At 37.6% G+C, this 17,987-nt stretch overlaps 1 long non-coding RNA gene across 1 annotated transcript; it reads right to left on the bottom strand.

Annotated features, from left to right (window-relative positions):
- Window positions 1–11,843: 11,843 nt before the first annotated feature.
- Window positions 11,844–13,155, bottom strand: LOC124641809. Its single transcript, XR_006985703.1, has 3 exons — window positions 13,014–13,155; window positions 12,421–12,578; window positions 11,844–11,990 (listed from the first exon to the last, which is right to left on the bottom strand). It is a non-coding gene; the product is annotated as an uncharacterized LOC124641809 (long non-coding RNA).
- Between the last annotated feature and the right edge of the window lie 4,832 nt (window positions 13,156–17,987).

The following is a 17,987-nucleotide window of genomic DNA, read 5'->3' as shown; positions in this document are numbered from 1 at the left end:
GCCCGAGGGAACCGCCGAGCGATTAAGTGTGTTACAACTGTAATCCGGTGTTTTATTTTCCGTGTACATACAAAGCGAACCGTACAAGTGGCGACCCTGCCAGGATCACAAAAGGATAACGTATGTACCAATATGTAAAATAAGAACTGATTAAAAGGTAAATCATTTACTAACCGGTGATTGTTTATGAAATACTCCTTGTAGCATAATGAAACGAATAGGTACATTCCCGAGCAAAACGCAGCGGAAGCCGTACAGTTTTTGAAGTCAACTTCTCTTGTCTAAAACAAATAGGTACCTACCAACTAATAAAAATACATAAAATTTGTAGACTTTCTTGACTCTTGAATGGTAGTTTCTTTAGTTTTGAGCAGAATAATGTCTAATTATAGGGTCACAACCCAACAAAACCACAGAATTGAGAAATAATCACTAATAAGTGCATCTCCTCGTAAAGTAACAACCTATTATTTTTATTTGCTACCTAAACTAATAGATAGGTAATTTAATAACGAACACTATGGTAATTTTATTTTTTCAAAACACATTTTACTTAACGAACATTTTATTTAATAAACATTTTAATCCAAAATATGAGCGTTCCCGCTACGTACCTATTTCTTGCGCGAGTTTGTACCTATGACGCTGAGGCTCAAGGTCATTTGCTCACGGTACCATCTTAAGTTCCGTGCTGTCTTTCGCAAAAGCTACGCAGGTTTTGTAACTTTGATGTAGATAGACTAAAAAAATATATTAAATAATAATAAATATAGGTAACTAAAATATATATAAAAAAAAGACGGTTGTTTACCGTACTATAAGTACCTACTTAAGTGAAAGGAATAATTACTGACATTTAGTCTACATGAACTACATATATTATTTATTATAACCATTATCCTTCTTAGATGTTTTAATTTTACGTATTGAGTCACAAAAGGAGTTTTATAAACAGGACTGGTTATGTTACTTGATTGGTACCTACAAACATTACATTGACTAATGTTGACTGATGTATCTAGAGGTAGTTCTATGAAAATCAGAACGGTACCTACAAACATATAAGTACCTACTTGTAATATGTTGACTAATGTTGACTTAATATCTAGGGGTAGTTCTATAATATTAGAACGGTACCCAAGAAACATGTAGGTATATATGTTGACTAATGTTAACTAATATATATTGAGAGGTAGTTCTATAATATTAGAACGGTACCTACAAAACATGTACCTATAATATGTTGACTAAATATCTACAGGTAGTTCTATAAAATTAAGAACGGTACCTAAGAAACATGTTTATGTTGACTAATGTTAACTAATATATTGAGAGGTAGTTCTATAAAAATCAGAACGGTACCTACAAAAGGGTATTAATCCTTGTTACAGGTAGTCCCAAAACAATAACATGTCACACTTACCGCCACTAGAACCATTGGATTGTGACGGTGACCCAGCTTCGGTGGGTTTACGTTGGGAAAAATGGAAACGTGCACTAGAGCTATACCTAATTGCTACTAATGTAACTAAAGCTGAAGCAAAACGAGCAGTTCTCTTACACATGGGTGGCCTATCCCTGCAAGAAATTTATTATAATATTCCTGGAGCACATTTAGAAACCGTGGCTAACAGTGACACCGATATTTTTACTGTTGCCATTAATAAACTATATAGATGAATATTTCGCACCTAAGCAAAGTAGGGTATATGAGCGTCATTTGTTTAGGCTTATCAAACAAGAAACTGGAGAAAAATTTGATAAGTTTCTTGTTAGGCTTCGTCATCAAAGTTCGAAATGCAAGTTTACCGCTCCTGATGAAAATATGATCGATCAAATCACCGAAAAATGCGAGTCAGCTAAATTAAGAAAAACAATTTTGACACTCGGTGATGACGTCACACTTGATAAAATTATATCCGAAGCCAACGCTTTAGAAACTGTTAACCGTCAACTCAATAACTTTGGACTGCCAGGACCTAGTAAAGAGATTTCAGTGAATAGATTAGAGACGCGCTCAGTTAAAAATAAATCGAGTTCAAATTCATGTTCGCGATGTAGTGGTAACCATCCAAGTGATAGCAAGTTATGTCCGGCCCGTGATAAAAAATGCCTCAAGTGCGGGTTCATTGGACACTATCGAAAACAGTGTAGAACCAGGGCATACAAACGCAAAGCTAATGACAATGTGTCTAAACCGAATCAGGCTATACATCCTGATAAAAAGCCAAAAAATAAGTCAGACGAGGTTGATTACATTTTCCACATTGAAGGTGACGACACTGTTAAGTGTATTCTTGGCAATGTTGGAATAGAGATGTTGATCGACTCTGGAAGTAAATATAATATAATTGGTGACGAAACCTGGCGTGTTCTCAAAAGCAAGAAGATTCGAGTTGAAAACCAAACCAATAACCCAGACAAAACTTTCAAGGCATATGGAAGTGAAAATCCTCTGACGATTCTGGGGGCATTTGATGCGACCATAATGGTTAATAGCGAATTTCCGACTGTGAAAGCGACTTTTTATGTAGTGAAAAACGGCACAAGGAATTTGCTTGGAAAAGACACAGCTATCAAACTTGGAGTCCTGAAACTGGGAATAGGAGTAAATGCAGTTGATGGTAGGTTCCCTAAATTTAAAGATGTCCAAATCCATATTCCCATAGATACGTCTGTCAAACCTGTCTCTCAGCCTTGTCGCAGAGTACCAATTCCCTTAGAGTCTAAAATTAATAAAAAAATTCAAGAACTCGTTGATTTGGATATCATAGAACCTGTAAATGGCCCATCTGATTGGATCTCTCCTCTAGTACCTGTTCTAAAACAGGATGGAGATATCCGTATCTGTATAGACATGAGGCGAGCGAATCAAGCCATTATCAGGGAAAAACACCCCTTACCTACCATGGATCAGTTAATGCCAAGGTTTAGAAACGCCAAAATATTTTCTAAATTAGACCTAAAAAATTCATTTCATCAATTAGAACTAAGCGAGGATTGTAGACACATCACAACTTTCATTTGTAGCCAAGGCCTGTTTAGATACAAGCGGCTCATGTTTGGCATTTCTTGTGCGCCTGAATTTTTTCAAAAAAATCTAGAAAGAGTACTTTTACCTTGTACAGGGGTAGTTAATTTTATAGACGACATTGTTGTTTATGGTAGCAATAGGGATGAACACGGGGAGAGACTCAAAAAAGTTTTACAGGTTTTAAAATGTAACCATATTTTATTAAATGACGCAAAATGTGTTTTTGGGGTTGCACAAATAGAATTTCTAGGGCACAAGTTGTCTTGTGATGGAGTTAAGCCTTTAGATAAATATATTAAAACAATAGAATCGTTTCGTGAGCCAACTGTCATTGAAGAAGTGCAAAGTTTTTTAGGTCTAGTAAATTATGTTGGGAAATGGATCCCTAATTTAGCAACTTGGACCGAACCTTTACGCGAACTATTAAGATTGAAGCTAAACAAGGGTACCGAAATTACTTCCTATTGGAATGACGAAAGGTCACGAGCTTTTAATGGATTAAAACGGGCTATAACACAAATTAAAACTCTGGGATATTACGACCCACTAGATCGTACACAAGTGTACGCGGATGCTAGTCCTGTTGGGTTAGGTGCTGTGCTCGTTCAGCATGGTAAAAATGGACCCAGAATAATTGCATTTGGCAATAAAAGTCTCTCAGATCGTGAAAAACGTTACTGTCAAACAGAGAAAGAAGCTCTGGCGCTAGTGTGGGCTGTAGAACATTTTGACATTTATTTGTTTGGGAAGGATAGTTTCGAACTCATTAGTGACCATAAACCGTTGGAGGTAATATTCGGGCCAGATTCTAAACCATGTGCGAGAATCGAACGTTGGGTTCTACGACTACAGTCGTACAATTTTAAAATAATATATAGTCCGGGTAAGAAAAATATTGCAGACTCATTGTCACGGTTGTGTGTCAATACTAACCAGCCTCCACAACCTTTTGATGACGAAAACTATTTAAACCTAGTCGTTGCCGAATCTCGTCCTACTGCGATCACTTTACATGAGCTGACACAAGCCTGCGAGACAGACCCGGAATTAAAATTAGTTAAAAATGGAGTTTATAATAATAATTGGGAACAAAGTGTTAGCACATACAAGGTATTTGAACAGGAATTATGTTTCCAAGATAATTTGCTTTTGCGAGGGAGTAAAATTGTCATTCCTTCCACCTTGAGGCCAAAGGTTTTAGCTGCAGCTCATGAGGGGCACCCGGGCATCGTAGGAATGAAATCACGTCTAAGGTCAAAAGTATGGTGGCCCAAAATTGATAGGGACGCGGAAAATTGTGTCAGATCTTGTAAAGGTTGCACTCTAGTTTCGGCTCCAAATCCTCCGAATCCTATGCGAAGACGGGAACTTCCATTGCAGCCTTGGATTGATATAGCTATAGATTATCTTGGACCCTTGCCTACTGGACATTACCTTTTAGTAGTCATAGATTATTATAGTCGATATAAAGAAATAAAAATTACAAAAAACACTGACTCAACACATACAATCAATATACTTAAAGAAATATTTTCTCGATTAGGTACACCAGTGAGCATAACTGCCGATAACGGCAGACAGTTCATTAGTATAGACTTTGAAAATTTTTGCAAAGAATTTGGTATTCAGCTGTTTCATAGCATTCCTTATTGGCCACAACAAAATGGTGAGGTTGAGAGACAAAACAGAGACATATTAAAGCGTTTACGTATAAGTCAAACTCAAAAGTCTAATTGGCAAGACGATTTGCTTAAATATTTGACCATGTATAATAGTACACCTCATTCTGTAACCGGGAAACCTCCCGGTGAACTTTTTTTCAGGCGTAAATTCAGGGACAAACTACCATCAGTGGTAGATATTGAATTTTCTGAAGTAGATCTGGAAACAAAAGACAGAGATACAACCATGAAAACTAAGGGCAAAGAGTATGCAGACAGGAAAAGACAAGCCACAGAATCAAATATAGAAGTTGGAGAAAAAGTATACGTAAAAAATATGATCAAGGAAAATAAATTGTCTACTACGTTCAATGATGCGCCGCACACAGTCGTCAATAAGGACGGTAATGACGTCGAAGTAGTAAACGATGAAAATGGAAAGCGACTTCGTAGGAACATTGTACATCTCAAGAAGGTTGAGGGTAAATGGGAAGTTTGTCCAAATAATTCTCCAGAGATCGACGGAAATGAGGGATTGATTGAAAATAATTGATTAAATTTTGTCTGACGTTGTTTGGTTGTATTGTGATTCTGATGAGTAAGCTACAACAATCATTTCATTTTTCTAATTTTGTAAAAGGTAGATATGTAGTGTACTACGTATAATAAACGTTGCACGCTAGATGGCGCGACGGTCGGTGGCGGGGAGCGTGGCTAGCGAGTCGCTAGGCGCGCTCATGCCCGAGGGAACCGCCGAGCGATTAAGTGTGTTACAACTGTAATCCGGTGTTTTATTTTCCGTGTACATACAAAGCGAACCGTACAAATAGTAAGGAGGTATTTACTTAGAACAAATTATATAAAGCTAGCCAATCAAAATTTTTTTTAAAAGAGGAGAACTTTCAGCTAAGCAGTTAATGACTCGATCGTAAAAGCTGTTGTTTTCGTCATCCTTGATTAGATCCGATTCTGTATTTAATATAATCAACGAATCCAACAGTTCTTGCCCCAGTAAAGAACGAAGTCTCGTTTTAATGCGCTTCAATGCTGAAAATCGTCTCTCACAAGTCACTTGCGTGAATGAAATTGTGAGAATTACACAATATGCAACATATAAGGTGGTGTACGTGCTGATATGCATATTATACTGTGATAAAAGTTTACATGCACATGGTATGCAACTTTGACAGACGTCCAAACCACTTCTGGAAAAACACATGGCGTCCTTTGCTGCCTGGTCTAAGTCTAAAACATCTTCGTCGTTTTCTTCGTCGCTTTGTGAATCTGAATCTTGCTTATGCTGCCTAGGAGAAACGTGCTCATCCCAAAGAGTTTTAGACAGTTCACTAAACTTATTTGCAAAAGATTCCAGTTCTTTTGACAGCAACTCTCGATCGACATTTGCAATTGATGCGATAGACTTGTAATGTAATTGAACTAGAGTATCGGCGGTAAGGGCAATACAAACCGACTAAACAATGAAATGCGATTCAAGGAGCAGCGAACGCACGCGTCGGGGATTCCCCAAACCACAGACTCTTTACTTGCGTAATGCGTTCCGTTTCATCAAAATTATGAGATGAGAGTGAATAAATACGTTACGTTTCTTAATTGTTATTTATAAATGTTGCAGTTCCGAATTCATCGAGTTTTTAACCTCTATAGCCCTAGTGTATGCTTGGCGCCCTGCTAGCTAGATCTAGAAAACCGCGTAAATTGCGAATTTTACGCGTTTTTGCCGCGACCTTACAACAGCAAAAATGTCTCAGTCCTTCGAAATCATGACCGATTCCTGTAGGGTTTCTTGCTTTAGTTTATTTTATAAACGGCGGAATAAACACTATTGTTAGCTGCCAGTAGTTACAAAGAGGGCAGCAGAGACGAGCGACCATAGACACCTCGCCATTCAGCCGTTCATCTATGCTTGGAGGATTCTTTTTTCGAACGTCATTGTGACAAGACATGTTATCGTTTGACAGAATAAGATTTTGCCGCGTTCTTGACTAATCTTAGTTGATTTTCATGTTTAAACTATTTCTTGTAATTTCCTCGTTAAACAAACCTGCTTCTGGTTTTTAAGATCAGAAGTGGGATAGTCTCACTCCCACTATAAAGTTTTTTCATTGGCACTTTCAGTTTAGATTCATTGGCACTTTTACTAAGTACGACGCGGTGTAAGGATATCCGCCATTACCGAAGTTTTTGCCGTTCTATTTTCATTTTGTAATGGGTTGCAGTGCGTTGCATAGATTGGTAGATTCAAGATGCTATGCAGGCAGCTCGAGAATTGCTCGAGTTTAGTACGCTGATGCTGCTCTCGTGTGTTTTGGGTGGAATGAGTTTCTGCCTATGTATTGCTCTGGTGTTCGTGAACAACATGCCTTGCTCCTACTATGCTCCAGATGTTACGGGAAGAATCCTGTAATGTACCTACCTGTATGTAAATGGTGAGATCAATCCGGTTTTATTTAGCCTTTATGTAATACATGACTTGTAATCCATATTGTTGGGTTATTAGTTAAAGACATACTGAAAGTGTATGAGAACTTGAGTTAGATGTTAGTTACATGCTTACTATGTATATGAGCTCAATAATATTTATTTCTAAACATTCTGCTCATGAGAGTTTCAACAAGTACCTACACAGAAATATAAGTTTACTGCTCTTGTGATATAAATGCACACTGTTTTGATTTTGACTTACTCAATTTGTTTTTAATTGAAGTAGAATAGTTCAAATTGTGCATCAGGCTTGAGATTTTTGCCCTCGAAGGCCTGGAGAGCTCAAGAAAGGGATACAAACAACAAATAAACCCTGTTGAATGGAAGGCTATGGCGTAAATCACATTTTACAAATTGAAAGTCTGTTTACAGACCTTAGTTTTTATTTTCTTTTACTGATTATGTAATTTGGGTGCATTAATTTTTGATGTTAACTAATGTTCAAATCTGTAACATGACAAAGCTTGAGAGTCTGTCAATTGAACGTTTGGTTACCTTAGCCAGATGCTTGCTTGCTTGTCTTTTGACTACAGGTATTAAGGATAAGCCTAAGCCATGTGAGGTGATGGTGTAAGCGCTCCAGGTGCTGTGTCATTTGACATAGTAAGCTGTGACACTTCATGCTCCCCGGGTGCTGTGCTGCTGTACAAGCTTTGCATGCTGTACGGAGTGCTGACGGCCAGTATCTCGTTTGGCATACTCCGGTAATGAAAGCCAGTGGATAGCGGACCTGGCATATCATGCTTTGAGGTCAGGTGATCTGTTCTATTGTTTTGATTACACATCGGAAGTAATTATGCTCTTAGCTGTATTAAGTGAAAAAATGTGTAATAATGTACCAACTATTGGTATTGTCACCTATGAGTATTCTGTGTAGCAAAGTTGAAGTAAAGTTAACTACACGTAACTTATCAAACCGTAATGGTAGTTGTGTTTTCAGCGTTGCTGACACATGATTAGTAATAATGATATTTCTGAGACATAGTTTCAAAGTTATGCCTTGAATTTATTTCTTTGAGAGCGAAAAGCTTTCCAGATTTTGATGAAAGATTTTGTTGGTCAGAAGTGGCCGAACGAAATGTATGTCATAAGTGCTTGTTCGCAGACTTATACACGAGAATGTGTAACGGCCGTGTCGTGGCCCAAGCGCTTCTGTGCTGGTGCTGCTGATTGCGGCACGAGCGCTGCTCTGCCGGTGCTCCTGGTCGCGGCACGAGCGCTGCTGTGCTGGTGCTCCTGCTGGTTCTGTTGGCTTATGCCTTCCGAATAGTCTGAGCCTCTGGCATATGGCTTCTGTATGGTCTGAGCCCATGGCTTATGGCTTCCGAATAGTCTGAGCCTCTGGCTTATGGCTTCCGTATAGTCTGAGCCTCTGGCTTATGGCTTCCGTATAGTCTGAGCCCCTGGCTTGTGGCTTCCGTATAGTCTGAGCCCCTGGCTTATGACTTCCGTATAGTCTGAGCCCCTGGCTTATGGCTTCCGTATAGTCTGAACAACTGGCTTGACTATGACTTGCCTTGACCATGACTTCCGTATATTTTGAGCCCCTGGCTTGACTATGACTTGATTTGACTATGACTTCCATATAGTTCGAGTATTTGTTCTTGATAACATATTTCTTGCGCTTGAGTGCACGCTTGCACCCACGGTTTAACTAATAAGTAAAAGTAATCGTATTTCTTTTTACAACTAATATGTTTCAGCTTTACACTCCAAACCAGGTTAATAATTTACATGATTTCTTTGTATGTTGTGTGTTTATATGTGTACAACTAATATGTTTCAGCCTTACACTCGACACACTTACACTGGGTGGTATACCAGTGTTCTGTTATTAATTTTGTATCTGTTAATTGATTTAAAGTTGACGTTATTTATTTTCGAGTCGCTGGGTGGTATACCAGTGTTCTGTTATTAATTTTGTACCTGTTATTTGATTTAAAGTTGACGTTATTTATTTTCGAGTCGCTGGGTGGTATACCAGTGTTCTGTTATTAATTTTGTACCTGTTATTTGATTTAAAGTTGACGTTATTTATTTGCGAGTCACTGGATGGTATACCAGTGTTCTGTTATTCATTTTGTACTTGTTATTTGATTTAAAGTTGATGTTATTTATTTTTCTTCCTTTAAATGGATTAGTACTTTGTTTGAGGTTTGTAAGTCCTCGAATAATTTTTATTCTGAAAGTGTCATTGTACAGAAAAACGATGACGAGCACAATAACCAATCGAGATTTAAATATGACGAAATTGAGCTAGGTCCAACTCGCTTATTGCATGTGCAGGTGTTCCGAGACTCAACCAGGCTCACCCAGATCCTGCCGAGGACGTCAGGGTGTCAGGAGAGGCCGTGTTAGCTGCCAGTAGTTACAAAGAGGGCAGCAGAGACGAGCGACCATAGACACCTCGCCATTCAGCCGTTCATCTATGCTTGGAGGATTCTTTTTTCGAACGTCATTGTGACAAGACATGTTATCGTTTGACAGAATAAGATTTTGCCGCGTTCTTGACTAATCTTAGTTGATTTTCATGTTTAAACTATTTCTTGTAATTTCCTCGTTAAACAAACCTGCTTCTGGTTTTTAAGACTATTATTATTGATAATAATAATACCGCAGGGCATCTGAGGCGGATGACGGGGAGTAGCGACCCCGCGGGGCTATATATCCGAGTGCTCCAGGGAGAGTATACTGTCCCCCACCTCCGGCTTGCCGGAGTGAAGCATGACGGGGGATAGGTCTCCCGCCTCTTGGCTTGCCTTCATCGGCCGGTCAGAGTGGAGTCGCTAGAGCAAGGTAATAATAATAGCCTAAGTAGTTTTCATCCATAGTTAGCAATAGTTTAGCACAGAACCGGGGATTGTCCTTGGGTACATTTCTATAGTGTATACTGGGATAATCGTCGGTTTTGTGTCACCATTTCATTAAAGTTGTCTCAAAAGGGCTTCAGCGTGTTGGCCTCGGCCCCACGTTCGCCTCCCAAAAATCCGGGACTCTATAGTCCCGAGGTCTGGAAGAGACATACATTTATAATAACCACTATAATACTTACATAAAAGAAAGCGAAATAAAACTCCCATAATTTTCCGGCAATTTTAGCCCATTGAAATGTTACCTACAATTTAAGGACAGAGTATTGCATTTATTACAGGATGCAATTTTATTTATGGGACATGTGTGGGGGGTCAATAGAAGCTTAATCTCAAGTTTGTGGGGTCGCCACCCAGGTCCCCCGGCCGCCATCTTGAAAAAAGGGGTGAAAACACTTTTTTCGCGATATCTCGTAAACTATGCATCTTACAAAAAATTCGTCAAGTCATAATTTGTAGCAAATTGTTTTGTCTTTCAATTTTTTTGTAAGACGCATAGTTTACGAGACATGCACGCGGGCAACCGTAGCACAGGGGGCACGCTGCGCGCCCCCCCCCCCCCTGTGCTGAGGTTGCCGCATGCCTCTCAACCCAGGCCTGTGGGGGGGGGCGTGCAGGCTGGGGCCCGGCTGGCAAATGCCACCTCGACTGTATGGCCAGTCCGACGCTGTGTGCAATCAAAGATACGTTAACAGAATAACTTGATGTACTTACTCGTAGCTTATATGTCTAAAAGGCTACAAAACAAATAGACATAACACCAAATGCCCAGACGTTAGCAATAACAGTTGTAAGACTTCAGATAGGACACAAGTTATTAGACAGTTCCACGCAATCGCTATATTATTACCTACTCCAAGGTGCTTCAATAGATGAGTTGCTTTGAAACTTGTGTCTACCACTAATTGGTTCAGCGTCTAATATCTACGATCCTAATTGGTCTGTTATTGACTTTTAGCTTAGATAGTGGAAATGTAACAGCAATTGTTTTCGACTTTTGATTGGATTTGGGTGAAACGAAGGTGCAAGTAAATACTTAGTATGAAGTTTAAAGATCCGATCATGGGGTTTGAAGTTTCGAGTAACCTGATTTTCAATAAAGTCTAGATTTCTATAAATAGGCAAATAAAGACACAACCTTTGTTTGTGCTGTTATGTGGAAAAAGCTTTGTTTTATTGTACCTAACTTATGGACCATAGTTAATATATCTAACAAGATTATCGGTGAAATACTTAAAATGTTTTAAAAAACCGGCCAAGTACGAGTCGGACTCGCGCACGAAGGGTTCCGTACCATCCAAACTAATATTCTATATACATATATATATTTATCGAAATCGAGCAAAAAAATCACGTTTGTTGTATGGGAGCCCCCCAAAATATTTATTTTATTCTAGTTTTCAGTACTTGTAGTTAAAGCGGCAACAGAAATACATCATCTGTGAAAATTTCAACTCTCTAACTATCACCGTTCATGAGATACAGCCTGGTGACAGACGGACGGACGGACGGACGGACGGACGGGCGGACAGAGGAGCGAAAACAATAGGGTCCCGTTTTACCCTTTGGGTACGGAACCCTAAAAATGACGATTTAAGATTTTTGAACATATAAAACAGAAAAAAAATGTATTGTGGAAAAAATCTGTGAAAATACTCCTCTAAGATTTTCCCGTACTTCTTTCTTAATATACTTGACTCTATCTTCAAAGACCTGAAGGGGTCATTTGACGATTTACCATCTACAAAAAAGGTCCATACCCTCATTTACCTTGTATAACATAGTTGAGGTGTCTGAGCGCCGTGCTGAGGATCTGATGCTCCTCATCCGACACCTCCCCCCGCGGCCACATACTCCGCAACTCTTCGATCAGGTTCTCGTAGACGGAGCGGTGGTAAACAATCTTGTAGGATTTCGCCATGGCTAGAAATTACTTTACATTATGATAAAGCTAAAGAGATTGTTCGAGCCCGGCAATGCTTTAAAAAACCTTTCAATATTAGAAAGCCCATTCACCTCTCCAGCTGCCCTAGAGATACATTATTGCGATTCATAGGTAATAATCCAAATCTTAGTATACATGTTTTTATTCAGTGCGGTTTTGCGTGTGTAAATGTAAGTAGGTAGGTATATACCCATTTTCTTAATTTGTGTAAGGTTTGGAGGGCTAGGCTGTGGCCGAGTCATGCAAAGACAAGTTTATGGTTAAATTCACACACCGTCACACTTTCCTGAGACAAGACTTCTAAAGAGCTCGTCGAAACTGAAATGACGTGCTTCCCTACCGCATTAAATGTGCTAATTATATAACTTCATTTTAGCTTATACGAGCTACACAAGCATAGGTACATACCAAGTAGCAGATATCCAACGCAAGGCATCATGCAGAATATCTCTATAGCATCCTGGAAGGAGCCGCCTCGAGCCGTCTGCGCCATCTTGATCAGCTCCAGCCACGTCACGATGAACAGGTTCGCGAACTCGAACCAGTAGAAGATGTTCCATAGCAACCTGGATTGCATATCTGATTTGAACTTATTTCATTTTTTTTTTATATTTGTATAGAAACTTAGGTACTATCTGATAATAATATAAGCTGCTTAGTTTGAGGAGTGCAGGACTTTGCACTTCGAGGAAGCCAGTACACAAAACTGCGACGCGACGCGGACGTCGCACCGTAAAAATCTGTGGGCTCGCACGACGCATCGCAAGAACTTTATATTTTCTTTATTTATCTTATGATTAATGTTATAGTGGGATTACTAAACGATTTGAAAACACTACATTTAAAAAATATTCGGCACGGTTGACGGTCTTTTAAAGGAATGGCTATCCTTAATATGTATGGGAGTATGGGAGCCATATTTAGGATGACATCCCTGCTGCAAGAAATCGCAGCAATTTATATATTATAATATATTTTTAAAAGTACCCGAGTGAGATTACCTGACAGTTGGTGAATCATCTCTGGTGATTCGAAGTCCCACCAGTCTGAGGATAGCTCTCGGAATCGCGTACGTTTCATCGTAGATATCTACATCAAATTCCTGGAAATAATATAATTGTTATTGTGTGTGTCCGTTTTTAAGTAGGTGAGTATTTTGCAAATAAGGAGTTGGATCCTACCTTGGATGGCACTTCTTCTAAGTTAGATTTATGCTTTCTAGAAAAGCACTTCTTGAAGAAACTCGTCATGTTGTCTCGACCATCCGGGAACTAAGTTATTCCACTATTTCGAAGCCATTTTTATTCTCAGCCCGTGTGAAGTTACACACGAGAGTTATCAAATTTTTATATTGTTTGTCCAAGTTTGGGAAATAAATCAGGTTTTCGAAAAACTTTTACTAACTTACCTACTAGAATTGAATAAAAAAGTTTCTGAAGGAATATGGTTCATGAACTTGAAACGTAGGTTTAGGTTTGTTTTTCTTTTTATAACCATGCCTACTGCTTTAAAAGTGGATAGAAAATAAATAGTTTGCATTCAACGGAGTATACCTACTGCAAATTTTTAGTTGGCCGACAGTTTGATCGGGAGATGAATGGTAGTGTGAACATAACAACACAGATCTGAAACTTTTTGAGCTATTTCTACTGATGGCTAGAACGATTACCAGATATTATAATTGCAAATTCGATCCCTATTTAACACGCTTATATTAGCTTCACTTGTAAACTATGTTATTTGTTAACATCTTCAATTTTATTTTTGCCTCCATTTTAGCTAATTGTGAAAATGGTCACGTCAACCGTCACTCGAAGTGAGATGGAATTTTCTTGTAGTTCGCAGATTTGCATCTAGCCTTTTATGTCTTTATAAACTAAGAACTTAAGTAAAATATGAGCTAAACGTAATTATGGGACTTTAGTAAAGTCCTGGTATACTTAAAATGAATAAAATTAGATTTTGTTTTTAATTTCCAAATCTTTAAAAAATGTTCAAACACACGGTTCAAGCTACAGACCTCCACAGAGAGAAAACTCCTAACGATACTTACCGTATCCAAAAGTAGAGACAAAATCTTAATGACTACTTTGTCAACACGTTTTTTTTCTATTGTCTTCAAACTATAAACGAAACTCGGCAACAAAAGCACGTGACTAAACACACATTTTTTTACCAGCCTACATTAATATTCCGCAGGTGACAAATATAAATGACATTGCAAATCTAGATGTCCATACTGAGCATACAGGCTATTCACGTACTAACTATTAGGTAATCTATGGTTGTAGAACAATCACAGTTTTTATTTGGCTGTCCAAACTGCGAAATTAGTTTGCAGCTGCGTCACTGAAATGTGTGTTTGTAATGTTGAATTAATTAAGTGGTTAATAACTATCACTTCTTCTAACGTACGAAGAATTTATAATAATAAAAATAAAAAATAAAATAAAAATAAAAATAAAAATCTTTTATAAGGACGTATAGGATAAGGAAGTTCATAAAATACTATACAAGAAACTGTGTAAGAAAGTACATAAGGAGGTAAATAAGAAAGTATTAAGGAGATATATTAAATACAAAGTACATAAGGAGTTATATAAAAATAATCGATTAATGTGGTACTTAGGGAAGTAAATTATAAAGTATATAATGAGGTATATAGACACACAAGGAGGTTCATACACCTAACTTTAATGGACACAAAATCCGAATTACTTAAGTTTTTAAATTGGTCAGCAAAGTAATTACCGTGGTCGCATTCATCCTGTTGGTGGTCAAAGTCACTGCCCGTTAAACCGCGACGAATAAATTATATTAAGAGCTGTTTTCCACTTATTTCCACTTAAAATCGTGTTAGCTTCTCAATACCCTTAAAGCTTTTAAATGTATTCATAAGATTTTAATTTTCGTGATCGCTTTTCTTAGCCGTCCCTAAAGGAAATTATGTTGGTTCTCGGGTCTTTATTGCCGACTTTTTATTAAAATCGTTGGAATGAAAACTCTTTTGTTGATAGGGAATTTTATGGCCAGTTATTTCTGTTATGTGACCTCGTTTGTCTAAATTTTAAGCTGACTGTGCCTTGCAGAGGGTTTGAATAATCTAAATAATTAAAATATTATTAAATAAAAACTCCAACTCTATATTTCCTCGTACCTCCTATCCTATATTTTTTTCACGCAGTTGGGTTTTTTTGTTTTCTTGTTGTTTTTTATCTTCAGTGATTTTGGGCTTACAGTTTAAATATTTGCATATGTATCAAATGAGTTTATGTATTAATTGATGCACAATTCGATTGAGTATTTCTTGTTTACGAAGAAGGTTATTCAAATATTTAGGTACATGCAAACTAATTAAATAACACTTAATAATAATTAACTTTAACTCAATTGTTGTTAATTTTCTGTAATAAACCAATATTATTTCAAGCCTTCATTGTAATCGTTGTATAATAACAAAAGGGACAAATTGTTTGTTTCTTATTGTTGTATTAGTAATAATAAATAGCTTTACAAAGTATTATTATTGTGGTGTATATAATGTATTCACTGTTATTGAATCACATTGGTTGGCGATACTCAAACTTTTGTTTCAAGGTTTTTAAGACAGAATACAAACGTATTTCGTATAGCTGTTTCAGACGGTTTTGCCCATGTATTAAAGAAATAACTTGTTTATACTGATTAAGTAGTTATAAGGTTTTTAATAGGTAGTAGGCAGGTAGGTAGTAGGCCTAATTGTCTCTAAAACAAGTTTTATTTAAATCATTTGAAATCATCAAATGATTTACTGCAAACTCACTTTAGTGAAAGATCACTTACGTATTTCTACCTAAAGTCATTTTGTATGAAGACGTTCTGACAGACGTAAAGTTCAGAGTAACCTCATTTATATCCTGAGTTACCTAATAAATTTAGAAGCCTTAATTTGTGCCTAGACTTTGAGTACCTCCACTCAAAACGCTTCAGACTAATATTAATCCAAGTTATTAAGAAGTAAAGAGACAACAGTCATTTATTCGCGGTCAGCCATTGTTAGTATTGTCTTGTGCGCTGATAATGACTTCCTTAATCAACGATACCACGTAGGTTAAGTGTTGGCGCACATTCGGCAACTGTCAGACAACTAAGGGGGATAGTCGGCCGATAGTTCATCGTGAATCCCTGTGACCTTTTTATTCGTCCGATACTTGACGCTAATTGTGCGCCAGGTACCATACATTTCCATAAATTATTATCTCCTTTATCTATAATCGTAGGTAACCGGTTAGACTGGAAGCCGACCCCAACATAGTAGGGAAAAAGGCTTGGAGGATGATGTAATTCTTAATACCTATAAAAATACCTGGTTGGGTTGTTGTTGGGTTCGTTGGGTAAATAACCGAAACTTCTAGTGAAAATTCATTGCGACTTAAATGGATATAATTAAAGCCACCGGTTGGCACATTTTAGGCAACTTGACACTTCCTTTGTTGCATTCACTAATGAGTATTTCTAGCCTAGTCAACTGAATTTGAACAGATAGTTTTGACGTTGATAGTCAGCATCACACTATAATCTTATTTACATAAGTAGATGTACAGCTTTTGGTTTCTTACATATGCAATAAATACCTACTGAAAGGAAAAATTGAGGAGAAGCTTAATAGTACCTTATATTGCTTATGTATACACGAGAATAATAATTGGCTACTCTTTACCCAGGCAGGCAGGCCCTTTGCAGGAAGTAATTCCCTCAATCTGTAGGCTCCCTGGTCTTGGGTACTACAAAGTGAAGCCCGGCTGAATTGAAGCCATTCAAGCCAGGATCCCGTGCGAGACGGACGCGCTTGCGACAGGCAGTACGCAAGTGCGCGCCTTACGTTATTATTGTGTAGTCGCGTGCGAGCCATTGTCCATTAATATCACGCCAAAAACGACACAATTGTACCTCCATATACACCAGAATAACGACACTCTTCGCTATAGGTAGCTACTAACCTTTGTAATGAGTATCGAACACTAATCGCATATTATACGCAAAGAGATTACAAGTCTACACTATTAATATTGTAGAAGATATTGGACAAACAGATACATAAATAACTTGAGCGGTTTTAAAGAGGTTTCTTGATGGGTTAAAAAATAAAAATGCCAAAACAGTCCGACAAAACACTGAAAACCATCAACGCACAACTGAAAGCTAGGTCAAAAAATGTTGACAGTTTGTTTACGGTTCCGTTTTTAAAACACCGTAGAAGGAAAGGCAGGTCAACCTATTAACCTATTACATATTATGGCTCCAAATCTATGCTCAAGATTTGAAAAATAGAATGCTCCAAATCTATGCTCAAGTCTTGAATATTATCTACTTACTTGCTATAGGACCTTCTTACTTCTAGCCAGTTAAATTCGCGCCTACAATATTCCATCTTCAAATATTTGATTTTAGATATCAAAGAGTTCCAAAAACTAGATTTAAAGACAGACTGTCAATAGAACATTTCAAAGATTTAATTACTATCCACTGAAGCTGAAATATTTTACCGCTCTTTCAAGACGGCTATACAGGCTAGGTTATAAGCTTTTTGACAAACTCAATTTTACTAGAGCATGGCTTTGACTTCGATATACAAAAGCGATATTAACGAAATTATTTTCAGCCCTGATTTAAATCAGAATTAGAGCTCTGAACAACAAAAGCAAGATTTCTTCGAAATGATGCTAAATCTAAAATGGCTTATAAATAGTAATTGCAATTTAATCAAATCATAAAATAATTTCAATAGGCTGTTATCTGTTAAGTCTATAATTTGGTAATTAATTAACAGTCTAAAGCTTAGCGAAGGTACAGATCCAAATAATTCAAATTGTTACAAATCATACGATTTAAGCGCCTTTGCCAACAATAATATAATGACAGAAATATCGGATCATGACGTCTAAAGCTTCTGCCACTATTTACATTAATGTGGAACGAGAATCATTTACTGAGTA

This window comes from Helicoverpa zea, chromosome 23, assembly GCF_022581195.2.
Source record: "Helicoverpa zea isolate HzStark_Cry1AcR chromosome 23, ilHelZeax1.1, whole genome shotgun sequence".
Lineage (NCBI taxonomy): Eukaryota > Metazoa > Arthropoda > Insecta > Lepidoptera > Noctuidae > Helicoverpa > Helicoverpa zea.
This window is presented reverse-complemented; position numbering and strand designations above follow the sequence as displayed.